Raw genomic sequence first — 13,848 nt, 5'->3', positions numbered from 1 at the left:
CTGACATCAAGAATCATAAAACTGAGAAACCCGTAGCAAAACATTTCTGCCTCCCAGGGCACTCAATGCGAGACCTCAGAGTAGCTGTTTAATTGATGAATTACAAGTTATTACAACACTCAGGACAATGGAAACCCCTAAGTTAACAGAGATATTGGCTTCATATCTCATTACACACATTAAGTCATTCTGTTTTTACTTATACCTAGAAATTAAACTTTGTGGGTCTTAAAGAGGCCACTGGACTCAAACTTGGTTCTCACATCAGTTGATGACACCCAACTTTATCTGTTGGGTGTTGATGGATAGCCAGCCAGACTCCGCTCTAGATAATTTGGCCAGGGCTTTGGAGGCAGTCATTGGATGGTTGAAACAGAACACGCTGAAGTTGAATCCTATGAAGATGGAGGTCCTACACCAGTGCCATGGGCTCGGGTTCAGGGATCTGGCTCACACCTGTGTGAGTGGTGAGGAGTCTGGACATGACCTTGGATGTCTCCCTGTCAGTGGAAACCCAGGTCACAGCAGTTGCCCAATCTGCACTTTTCCACCTTTGTCATATCGGGCAGCTTGTTCCTTACCTTTCAGCCCCTGACCTTGCTGCTGTGATCCATGCAATGGTCACCTCCAGATTGGACTAATGCAACTTGCTCTACACTGGGCTGCCCTTGTCCTTACTCTAGAAGTTGCAACTGGTCCAGAATGCGGCAGCACACATTCTGACTGGGACGCTGTTCTGGTCACATATAATGCTGATTTTGCGTCAGCTGCACTGGCTCCCAGTGGAATTTTGGATTAGGTTCAAGGTCTTGATACTGACCTTTAAAACCCTTAGTGGACTGGAATCAACATACCTGTGGGACTGCCTCTTGCCATATGTTCCCTGGAGAGCAGATCAACATCTGCTGGTGGTCCCCAGCCTCAGGGAGGTTCATCTCACCTTGACCGGGTCCAGGGCCTTTTCAGCCCTGGCACCAACTTGGTGGAACGCTCTGTCTGCAGAGACCTGGACCCAGCAGGATTTATTATCTTTCCACTGGGCCTGCAAGACAGAGTTGTTCTGCCAGGCATACAATGGTTGAGGCAGGCATCCTCCCCCCTTCAATCAGCCTTCCACCAGGGGGGAAATGATCCCCCTTGTCTGCTGAACATCAAACAACTTGCTACCCATCCCCATGGGGTTCGTGTATATAGAGGGAATGTGCAATAAGAATGCCGCTGTGTTTTACTGAAGTGTTTTAATTATTATGTTGCCTGTTTTATATTTTTTTCTGTGATCCACTCTGAGCCTGGTTCTCAGGGAGAGCAGAAAATATATGTAATAAATAAATAAACATTGTTAACTCTCTTATTATCTGTATGTCAAGTTGCTGCTATTTACATGTCCTACCAAATGTCTTATTCCAATGTCAGCTGTTTTTATTGATCAGTTACTTAGGAATCTTTCCTCTAATTAGCTCTTCCTGGTAACTAACCCCCATATCTGCATGTAATATTTGAGGAAATCAGTTTCAGTGTATGTGAAGAAGTGGGCACATGCTAACTCTGTTCTCACATGTACCTAGGGTTGAATCTGAGACCCCTTCCAAATCACTTCGTATTTTATTTAACTATTACATTACAATATGCTTATAATAGGACATCTGGATTTGGCATTTGTGAATTTATCTGCATATGATTCTAGAGTTTCTTCAAAGCCCATTTAAACTCTTGAAAAGTTTCCCAATGACTCTGAAAACAGCACTGGGTGTTATATACCTTATAGCCTACCGTTCTGAAGCATATGTGAACACACACACACACGCAAACATACACACAATATTTTAGTTATAAAGAAGTTTACAATCCTGGTTTTAACAGAATTTCTCGATTCATTGTTCAAAATATTGCTTTTAAAACTTTATCTCCTTTAGGAATAAAATAGCAGACAAATAACTGTAATTTTGAATCCTTCTGCCTCTCCTTATATCAGCTCCAACCTCTGTTATCCAGTCTTGAAGGAGAAAGCAAAGAAAGGAAGGAAGAAGTGGAGAACACTGGTGGGAAGTCAATTGTAGCATTCTCAGGTTGGCATCAGGATTTATGTGGTCAGGCACCTGTCAAGCTCTTTGGCCTAGCAAAGGTTCTCTCCTACATCTGAACCTATGAGATCATTCTCCCATTCCTCAAAGAAAGTGCCTGGAGGCACTGGAGGAAGTAGAGAGCAAGATAATTGTGCTTTGCTGTCTCCTCCAGGCACCCCCTCAATCAGCCCAGACTGATATCATTGCAGTGAATCTTTCATGTTCCTCTTAGACCCACCAGCACCGACAGAACTAAAATGTAGTGCAGCTGCAATATAGGGTGATGGTGGTGGCTATTACAGAGGGAGAGTACAGACACAATGGAGGGAAAAGCAAATGTGGCAGGGACTTGAGGGAGGCACACCAATGGAGGTAACCATGGATATCTTGTGCCCAGTTGTCCCAAAAAACCTGCAGCCAACCATAAGTATACTAGGAGTGAGTGATTTATTTATATTCAGTATACCGAATATATACCGAATAATTGCTGATTCATTTATTTCCGGGTATACTGAATAACATTAGAGAATCCCAAAGAAAACTGGGATACTAATTAAATCAATACCAAATAAACTCAAATTTATATTGGAACAGATATTAAACATGTCAATCTGCAAGCATCTGATGGACAACATAGTGATATGGGGAAGTCAGCATGGATTTGTCCTCAACTGGTCCTGCCAGACCAACCTCATCTCCTTCTATGATCAAGTGACAGGCTTACTGGATCACAAAAATACTGTTGATGTAGTTTATCTGGATTTCAGTAAAACTTTTGACAAGGTTCCTCATGATGTTCTGATGGGTAAACTAGAGGACTTTGGACTCTAGGATAATTAGGTGGATAGGGAACTGGTTGGAGAACCGCACTCAAAGAGTAGTTGTCAATGACATTTCATCTGAATGTGTCCAGTGGGGTGCCACAGAACTCGGTTCTGGGCCTGATATTTTTCAATATTTTTATAAATGATCTGGATGAAGGTGTGGAGAGGCTACTCATTAAATAGGTAGATAACACCTAATTGGGAGAAACAGCAAACACACCAGGAGATAGAGATAGAACACTCTGGAAAAGTAGGTGGATGTGAATAACATACAATTTAACAAAGATAAGTGCCAAGTTCTACATCTGTGTAGCAAAAAGAAGGAACACGCACACTGGACAGGAGATACACTTCTGGGTAGCAGTGTGTGTGAACAAGATCTTGTGGTTCGGAGTGAACGTAAGTTAAATATGAGCAGCCAGTGTGATACAACAACAAAAAAGGCTAATGTGATCTTGGAGTGTATCAACAGAGGCATAACATCCAAATTGCAAAATGTCATAAGGGGACATGATTGCACTCTTTAAGTATTTGAAGGGCTGTTACTTAGAGGAGGGCAGGGAGCTGTTCCTGTTGGCAGCCGAGGATAGGAGTCGCAATAATGGGTTTAAATTAAGGGCGGGAAGGTATATATTAGGAAGCACAGTTACTTTTACTGTGTCTTAATTTCTTGGATATATTGTGTGTGTTTTCTTGGGTTTTTTAAACTTATTTCTTGTAGTCCAGAAGATAACTCAGTCCTTAGCTTAGTATTCTAGTGAATTCTGTATGAACTTTACTGTAGTTTTTTTCTAACATGTTGTATAACTACACAAGTGCTCTTTCATCTTTGACAGCCAATTAAAAACAATGAACAGAATCAGAGAAATGTTCTCTAATTGTTAGAATTGATCAGCAATGTTCTGCTCTCTTAACTTTCCCCGTCATCTTTACTGATTTATACATCGTACCTGGCAGCTGGATGTAGAGCCAAGCTACAAGTGTCACCTAACACAGGTTGGACACTTGTCAGCTTCCCTCAAGTTTTGATGGGAAATGTAGGCATCCTGGTCTTGCAGCTTGGCTCTCCGACTGCTGTCCAATGAACTTTTCAACTGTCACTTGTCCAACATTCCACCAAGGTTGCCATTTTTAGCAAAATCAGAGAGATGCTGGTCTGATTTGATATGTTTTTGTTGATCTAGAATTTTCTCCATTACAAATATGGCCCATATCTTCTTGTACCAATCAGAGAACAAATAGATTTTACTGCTCTTCCAAGCTGCTGCAATGACTAAGTGGGCTGCGGCACATAAATGCTTTTATGTTAAGTCTTAACGGAGGTATATCTGTATTTTGAAAGAAATTCAACAACATTACTTATGGCTTAAAAGGAATTAGACATGCTGTAATAGTAAATAAATAAAGGTCTAAAGAAAAAAATTACTTTAGGTAGAATAAATGATTTAACCAAATTTGTTTTCTCTAGCCAGGAAAATTGTAGATTGTTCCAGTGCTTAAAGAGGGACAATGTCAAATGGTATAAGTCCAGGAAATTATGTTTAAACAAATCATTTAAATCAATCGTAGGCCTTCTTTATTTGTAAAGTAGTCGCTTGGGAAAGATGTTTCGGAAATATTGATGGTTTAGTTCAGTTAACTTGAATTGGTGAGAATTGCTGAGAATTGGGTAAGTTCTGTGTCAACAGCCGAACTGGTTTGTAATGGGTTAGACAAATATAATACTACATCGTCTGCAAACAGGCTGAGTTTCATCTCATCTTTTACTTTGATACCAAGGATTTGGGGGTTCTTGTGGATAACTATGGCTCGGGGTTCAATAGAAAGGGCAAAAAGGAATAGCAAGAGTGGATAGCCTTGTCTGGTACCCCGTGACAGCATGAAGTCTTTTGAAGATAGGTTGTTTATACAGATTTGGACTACTGGAGACAAATAGAGGGCTTGGATGGTGTGCAAAAAAATCCCCCAAATTCCATGCGACTCAGGAGTGAGATTAGGTATTTAGGCTCTAGTTTGTCAAAGGCCTTTTCCATATCAATTGCTAGTATAAGGGATTCAATTTTCTTTTTTCTGCTATAATTTATGATGTCAAGTGATTTACAGATATTATCTGTTATATTTTGTTGAAATTTCATATGAACCCTGTTTGGTCTTGTTGAACATAATGTTTGATGAGTTTAACCTATTAGCAATGGTGGCTGTAAATATTTTTGCATCTTGATTTTTTAATGAAATTGGTCATTAATGAAATTGGTCTGTAAGAACTTGGCTTAGTTAGGTCCAGGGCTTTTTTTCAGCTGGAACACAGTGGAACGGAGTTCTGGAACCTCTTGAAAATGTGACCATTTTCTCCAAGGGCAACCCACTGAGTTCCACCACCTCTTTTCCCAGAAAAAAAGCCCTGGTTAGGTTGTTATTCAGTTTTGGTATGTCAACGATTCTGGAAAGCAGCCATGATTGAGGAACCCTGCCAGATAAGACACATTGCAAACCTTGCCTAGGGGACCTATAAGGATATCTGCGTATTTCTTGTAAAACTCACTTGGGAATCCATCTCTGCCCGGGGATTTATTGTTTTTCAAGGATTTGATAGCAGTTAGAAGTTCTTGAACTGTGATGGGGGCTTCCATTAGGTCTCTGTGTTCTTTAATAAGTTTTGGAATGGCTGATTTGGAGATCAAATATTCCCCAATCTGATGTGAGTTTGGATTGGAAGAGGCATGTTGATCCTTATAGTAGTTAACAAATATGTTCAAAATTTGAGAAGATTTTGTTACAATTTTTTTAATTAGGGCCAATAATGTGGTTGATAAAACTTGAGGATTTCTTTTGCCTGACTTTCCAGGCTAAAAGGGGCAAAGACCTGGGATGAAAATGCCAATACTTTTATTTTAGAAATAAAAGGTCTTTTTAGATCTTAGGAGTTTCCAAAATTTTCCTCTCAGCTTGCGGCTTTGTATAGATTTTTTTAACTTCCCATCAATTTATGCTTTTGTTCCAAATAGGGTATTTGGAGATGATTTCCCCTCTTGCCCTTTTCTTCTCTCTTTTATAGGAAGAGGCCAAAAATATTATTTCCCCTCTAGTCACAGTCTTCATTGACTCCAAGTGATTTGCAAGTGCAAGTGCAAGTGATCCTCCACAACAGCTCCTGGCTCCCGCACCCCTGCGGGGCAGTCAGTTCAGCCCTGGCTGCTTTGCTTTGAGTTTTCGTCATGGGGTATGTGTAGTCGGAAGAACTGCAGGTACGGGCATGAATGCCCAATATGCAGGGGTCCGCAACAGGCTCCTGGAAAAAGACCCCAGCCCAATAAAAGTGAAGGCCCTTGAAGCTATGCTAACTGAGTAACCCAGGCGGGCTGATGTCCAGTTTTTGTTGCAAGGTTTCAAGTTTGGTTTTCAGATCCCATTTCAGGGACCCAGAAGTGCGTTCATGTCACACAACCTACGTTTGTTGGTGGGCATGGAGGAAATAGTCTGGGCCAAATTAGCAAAGGAGTGTGCTGAGGGCAGGTTTCTGGGCCCCTTTCCCTTCCCCCGGTCCCCCACCTTAGGGTTTCCCCCCTGGGGATGGTGCCCAAGAAGGCAGCTGGTGAATACCGGCTGATTCACCACTTGTCTTACCCCAGGGGTGGCTCTGTAAATGATGCTATACCTGAGCACGTGCTCAGTGCATTATACCTCCTTTGACCAGGGCCAATTCCAGATGACTAACCTTAAGGCGCTTCATGCTGCCCTCTTCCGGATCGCGACGGGGAAAATGCAAAATATCACGTTTCCTCACGCGAGTTTTGCACGACGACGCGCAAAACTCGCGCGAGGAAACGCGATATTTCACATTTTCCCCGTCGCGATCCGGAAGAGGGCGGCATGAAGCGCCTTAAGGTTAGTCATCTGGAATCGGCCCTGGCAGTCAAAGTAGTTAGGCAGTGTGGCCTGGGAGCTGAGATGGTGAAATGCAACATTAAGTCGGCATTTTGCCTCCTCCCAGTCCACCCTGAGGACTTTGAATTGCTAGGGTTTGCTTTTGAAGGTCAATTTTATATGGACAGGGCTCTCCCTATGGGATGCTCCATCTCTTGTTCTGTCTTTGAGCATTTTAATACGTTTCTGGAGTGGGCTCTGCATCGATGGCAGGATTGCCGCGACATGGCCCGTTATCTGGATAATTTCCTTCTGGTAGTACCAGCGCAGTCTGGGAAATGCACTTGTCTTTTGGACGACTTTGTCCGCCTCACAGGGGAGCTGGGGGGGGCTCCCCCTAGCACATGAGAAAACAGAGGGCCTGGCAACGGTCCTGACTTTTCTAGGTATTGAATTGGACATGGTGCAGCAAACCTCGAGGTTGCTGGCCAAAAATATCCATGATCTGCGGGCCCGCCTGCAGCTTCTTAGAGGAAGACATAAGGTTCCTTATTGGAGCTGCAGCAGATAGTGGGCCACCTTGATTTTGCGTGCAGAGTGGTTGCACCTGGCAGGACATTTTTGAGACGTCTATGTGATGCAATGGGGACTCTTAGGCTCCCACAGCATAGGATATGGATTACAGCAGGTATGAGGGAGGACACTGAGGTCTGGCAGCAGTTTTTGGGCGCCTTCAATGGGGTCTCCTTTTGGAGGTAAGACCTGTTGTTAGTGGGGGAGCTAAAGGTTTTCTCTGATGCACCTGGTTCTACCAGATTTGTTGTCTAATTCAGGGGGCATTGGTGTGCTGCACGGTGGCCTGATGATTGGGTGGAGGCAGGTCTCAGGAGAGACCTGACTTTCCTAGAATTTTTCCCAATCTTAGTGGCGGTTTACTTGTGTATGTGTGTGTGTGTGGCTGAGCTATCTAACCGCTCGGTGCATTTTTGGTGCGATAATATGGCAGTGGTTCAGGTAGTGAACTCCCTCTCTTCTAAATTGCCCAGGATCATGAAGCTTGTCCGAATGTTCACATTGAGGTGCTTGCACCTCAACATATTGTTTTCAGCCAGGCACATCCTTGGAGTAAACAATGAGGTGGCAGGTGCCCTGTCTCGCCTGCAGATGGACCATTTTCATCAGCTTGCCCCCAAGGCTGACTTGGCTCCAAGCTCTGATTCCTCGGGAGCTTTGGATAATTGGGAATCTGAGGCCTTCAGGGCCATCCAGTTGGCCTTAGCTCCTAGTACCAGGACGGCGTACAATCGGGCAGTGCGGCAGTTTGCTGGTTTCAGGCTGGAGGTAGGTCTCTGCCAATCATGGCCTATCCCCGTGGAACACTTGATGAGATTTTAAGTGGTCCAGAAAGGTAAGGGACATGTGGTTAAATATATTAGGAGCCAATTGGCTGCTTTAGCTTTTGCTGCCAAAGCCTGCGGCTTGGCAGATGCCATGGGGGACTTCCGTATTCGGAAGATGTTAGAGGGGTGGTCCTGGGAGTCAGCAGCACCCAGGGACAATAGGAAGCCCATTTTTCCAGACATCCTTAGGGGTCTGAAAACTATGTGGTCCATGGTTTGCAATTCAAAGTTCGAGGAGCTGCTGTTCCATGCTGCTTCTCTGATTGCATTCTTTGTAGTGCTCTGGATTAGTGAGCTTGTCCCTCAGTCCCGTAAGGACGACTTAGGCTGGGCCCTTATGGTGGCAGATGTTAAATTTAAAGGGGAGCAAGTGGTTATTACAATCCAGGGCTCCAAAATGGACCAGTGGCAAAAAGGGGCGGACATCATCCTTGGCCCGTGCGCTGTGCCTGATTTGTGTCCTGTTTCTGCCCTTAGGAGCTATATTGGTGTCTGGGGGGAGGCGCAGGGGATCCTTTTTTGCCATGCTGATGGCACCTCGTTGACTAAGTACCAGTTTTGGACTGTCACGGACAGGGCACTTAAGAAACTGGGCCTGATGGGTGTCAAATTTGGCACCCACTCATTTAGGATAGGCGCTGCATCCATGGCCGTGGCTATGGGCTTCTCAGGGCCCGACATTCAGAGAGTTGGTTGGTGGTGTTCTTTGGTCTATAGAACGTACGTGTGGCCTTTGGACAGTGGTAAACCTTTCTGACATTGTTTTCTTTTAGGTGCTTTGGTTCGACAGGAGAGGCAGCGGATCCTCATCTGTGGCCACAGTATGGTCTTTTGGGCGGCTCACCAAGCAAAGAGGACGCCAGTTGGATTCCAGCTTGGGCTGAGCTGGTGGGCCACCATTGAGTGGCAGGGCAGAAGAGGCCTGCACTGGTCTGGGTTGCTGCCCCTGTTGTTCAAGGGGAGGAGTGCCCCTCTGCCTCATATCCTGGTCATTCATCTAGGAGGGAATGACTTGGGTCTGATGAAGGGCAAGGCCCTTTCATTGCAGGCATGGGTGGACTTTCTGGAGATTAGCAAGCATTGACCTGGCATCCTGATTTTTTGGTTTGCAATGTTTCTGTGCTGGGAGTGGCGGGAGGCATTGTACCCCAAAGCAGTAGAGTGGGCTAGGCGAAAGGTCAAGTGACTACTAAGTGACTACTAATGTGTGCATGCTTGGAAAAAAGCCAATTCACGTGATGGGAGGGGGAATCCCGAATTGGCTTAAATACCCGAACCCGAAGCGGCTTGCCACTTCAGGTTTCAGGTTTACCCGAATTTTTTCTTTGCCCTGGGTAAACCAGAAGCAGGAAACCCAAATCTTTTCGGGGTTCACACCCCTAGCTGCAGATAAATTCAGGAGGAGCAACCAGGAAATATGGCCTTTGTCTATATTCAGACAGAAGTCATCAACTAAAGCCACCAGAGCTGTCTCTGTCTCACATTTGTTTTGTGTGTTTTTATATGATTTTACATTGTGTATGTTGCCTTGGAAACTTTGACTGAAATAATGCAGGGTAATTTCTATATTTAGATAATTATGCCCTGTTTGCCCCCGCAAATGAGGATGCAATGTAACTTACTACATCATTCATTCAAAATCAATAAAACTGAAAGAAAGGGCAGATGAGGGTCTCCTGCTATTCCTAGAACTGCTTTCCTCTAAGCACCCACCCATGGAATGCTGTGACTCATTTCACCACAGAATCTGGTAGAAATCCACTGATAAGTTTGATTTTTCAAAAAATTCTCTGGACTTATTCCATTTGTTCTCTTTCTCACACATATACAACTCAGTCCCACAAATGACTCAATCCATTCCACACACACTTTTTCTGTTTCTGCCTCTTTTATCTTTCACACATTCACACATATACATACTTCCCCTTAGTTTTTCTGTCACATGCATACATATACCTCTCATTCTAGGTTTCTATGTAAAAGTTAGCTTTTTAAAAGAAATTAAAATTTTTGTAAAGCTGCATAGAAAATGCTTTACTTTGAACACTTAACTATCTGCTGAGACTGTGCGCATCCTAAAACCACATGCATACAGGACTCCTGGGTTCATGATTATCTATAGATCTGCCTTTGGATAATCAGTGCATTGGAGTGATGTTTTCAATGAGCAATCCACAGTGACACCAAGAAATCTTTCTTGAGTGGCAAATAGTATATTGGAGGCTATTATTTTCTAATGTGCATCACTTTGTACTGCTCAACACTGATTTTAACTGCCGTTTCACTTCCCAGTCTCCCAGTAATTGGAGATTTAACGATCTTGAATAATTTCATATCATCTGCAAATGTTGTCATGACGTTATTCACAATCTTTCCTAAGTAATTAATTAATATGCTGACCACAGGCCTTTGTTCCATTGTGAAAACTGGCCGTTCAAGTTCTGTCTGTGAATCAGTACAAGGGAAATCCATGTACTTGGTCTTCTGTCTGTGAATCAGAACAAGAAAATCCATGAAAAAGCATTTTGGTTTTATACATCTTTTGCTTTTTTTATGTTCCATATTGTCAGGCTATGGATGACAGGATACAGCAGATAGATCTCTGGATCATTGCAGCAAGACACAAGTTCTTGGTCAAATGGCTTTTATTCAGGAATCAAATCATTTCCATATATAGGTCCATAGGACTACTTAGAAGCAAGGTAAACATCCAAGCAGCAAGAGTAGAAGTTGATAGGAATGACATCATGTGAAAGAAACTTATCTTTTAACATTCAAGTTTACTCCTTTCCCCCCTCCCAACCATAAAAAATACTTTGGCGCTCTCTTGGTGTGAGAACATTTCACATATTTGTGATATCATGTTGAGTTGAGGAAGCAAGACATAGCACTGTCTGGGAATGAGCACAAGGTCATAAACACTGGAAGCTGTTACAGTCCAACAGATAAACACTTGTGAAAGCCTGAAAAAGAAATAGTTATGACACTAGCAAAGTGATATTGAGCTATAGCAAGATACATTATGTTCAGCAGAACAGAATCAAAATTGGCATGGATGGGGCTCAGACATGACACATACGACCTTTTAGAAATGGACCTTGTCAAAACTTTCTGAAGATGCACTACATCAGCTAGGTCAACTTTTTCCTCATGCTTAGTGAAGCTAAGGTATATTCAGAATAAGGTTACTCTTAAGGTTCACCCTCCCATACATATATATGTATATTTTATATATCTTATAGAGCATCTTTCCATAATTTGATGCATATGGTGATTTACCAAATAAAAAAATAAAATGTACAGACCTAAAAGCAATAAAACATAAAACAATGACAAAATTAAGCAACTACTTGGAATTTTTATTTGTATTTTCTCTTTTTCATTCTAGATCTTTATTGATATGCCAGACTACAGGTAATAGCAGGCATCCATCTTCTATACCAGCAAATATTCCACTCTTCCAGATATGGCATTTTGCACTGTCGCAGGGTAATGATTAAAGTGGTTGAGCACCAACCCAGAAGCAGCTGCTGTTTGGTGGTAAGCAAAAAGATATGTGCACATATGTGAAACTTGTAAATCACATTCAGATGAAAGGTAGCCTGAATGCAGGCTATGATCATACAGTCTAATATATTTTAAATACGTGTGTGCAGTACATTTTATACAATATGTCACAATCAAAACCATATTACTTTACCATATGTGGAGCTTTTTCTATGACTTGTTTCTAATACAGACGTGACTTCTGAGCAAGACTCCCTGCTCCCTTCCTCAGATTTAAGGGGATAAAATAACATGCCTGCTAATGTGTATAAAAACCAAAGGTCATATAAGAATTGCAACATCAGTATCATCTGGAGAAGATGCAAAGCCTTCGTAATAATAACCAATGGAATAAATGCTTTGTGAATGTAAGTTCTCAACAAATGCCCTGAACCAGAAATAGTTAAAACTATATAAAATATAGGTCTGTACCTATCTTTTCAAACTATGGCAGTCTGTTCCCACCTTAACTTAGAAATAATAGGTTTCACTTCTATACTGTTCTTCACAGGGAATTCAATGGCGATTAAACTACAGCTATTGCATTATTCTTTTCTCCATGCTAATAACATAATAACGTAACATATGATTTATATACCACCCTTCAGGACAACTTAATGTCCACTCAGAGTGGTTTACAAAGTGTGTTATTATTATCTCCACAACAACAATCACCTTGCAAGGTGGGTGGGGCTGAGAGAACTCTGGAAGAGCTGTGATTGACCCAAGGTTACCCAGCTGGCTTCAAGTGGAGGAGTGGGTAATCAAACCCAGTTCTCCTGATTAGAATCCTGCTGCTCTTAACCACTATACCAAACTGGCTCAAGTCCCACTGCATGAAACGATGAAGCAATTGAAAAGGATATTCCACCCAACCATGTTGCCTCAACTCAAATTGCCCTTTTGCTGATGACTTTCCAGAGGTCAGCTAAGAGAGTTCTTTCCAAGGGGCCTTTGAAAGGACTAAAGGGCCATTTCTCAAAAAGCATGATCTGGCCATGCTGATCCTTGTCCTGATTACATCCAATTTAGATTATTATAATATGCTGTCCCTGGGGCTTTCTTTGAAAAGTGTCCAGACACTTCCATTGCTCCAAAATGCAGAAGCCCGACTATCTGTCAAGGGTACAGGGATTATATCACTCTGGTGCTGAAAGATTTGCAGTGGCTGCCCTTTTATTTCTGGGAGCAATTCGAAGGGGTGATTCATACCTTTAAAGCCCTAAATGGTTTTGTGCCGGGGTACTTCATGGACTGCCTCTTCCCATACTGTCCAGCCCTCCAGCTAAAATCATACTTCAAGCCCTGCTCGCCATGCTCCTGTACACCTAGGGCAGTGCTCTGCAGAGGAAGCAGCCAAAAATTTTTTTATATAAACACACCATTTTTCAAAGTTGGCTTTTAGAACCAGTTACGTTTTCAGCTTTTAATCAGTGCTGTTAATGATCTGTCCAAGGAGTGTGGTCACTGGCTAAATGTTTGGGAGTGCCTCATTATGCGTGATCGTATGCTATAGAAGATGGGTTTCCTGTAGTTATACATGTCTACAACACATAAGATAATATAGCAAGAGGTATTTTTCTCTCTCCATCCCTATAACTGATCTGTAAAAGAGTTCAGACCTCCCAGGCCTCTCAACATTAAACAATCACTGATGATGTAAACCCATCAGTAATTCAGCAGGTAAGTCTGCAGTGAACTGATATTGCATATGAACCTTGAATAAATCTGTGGTCCTGTAGCTGCATTAAGAGGTAACATTAAAAACAGAATCAGAGCAGATTTCCTTGCCTACAGACAGCCCCCCAACCTTAAACGACTTCTCACCCACAATCATGAATCAGCCAGCAGAGTCGCCAGCACAGGTACCAGGCCCTGCAACAGACCCAGATGCCAGCTCTGCCCCTATATCTACCCAGGGAATACAATTACAGGACCCGATGGCATCAACTACAGTGTCTCTGGCTCTTACAGCTGCTCATCCTCCTATCTGATATATGCCCTCATGTGCCAACCATGTCCTTCTGCTCTGTACATTGGACAAATCAGCCAACCTCTACGCAAAAGAATAAATGGACACAAATCTGACATTAGAAATGGAAACGTCCCGAAACCAGTGGGAGAACACTTCAATCTACCAGGACATTCCAT

The sequence above is a fragment of the Eublepharis macularius genome, chromosome 5 (assembly GCF_028583425.1).
Source record: "Eublepharis macularius isolate TG4126 chromosome 5, MPM_Emac_v1.0, whole genome shotgun sequence".
Taxonomy (NCBI): Eukaryota; Metazoa; Chordata; class Lepidosauria; order Squamata; family Eublepharidae; genus Eublepharis; species Eublepharis macularius.
Note: the sequence above shows the minus strand (reverse complement) of the source record.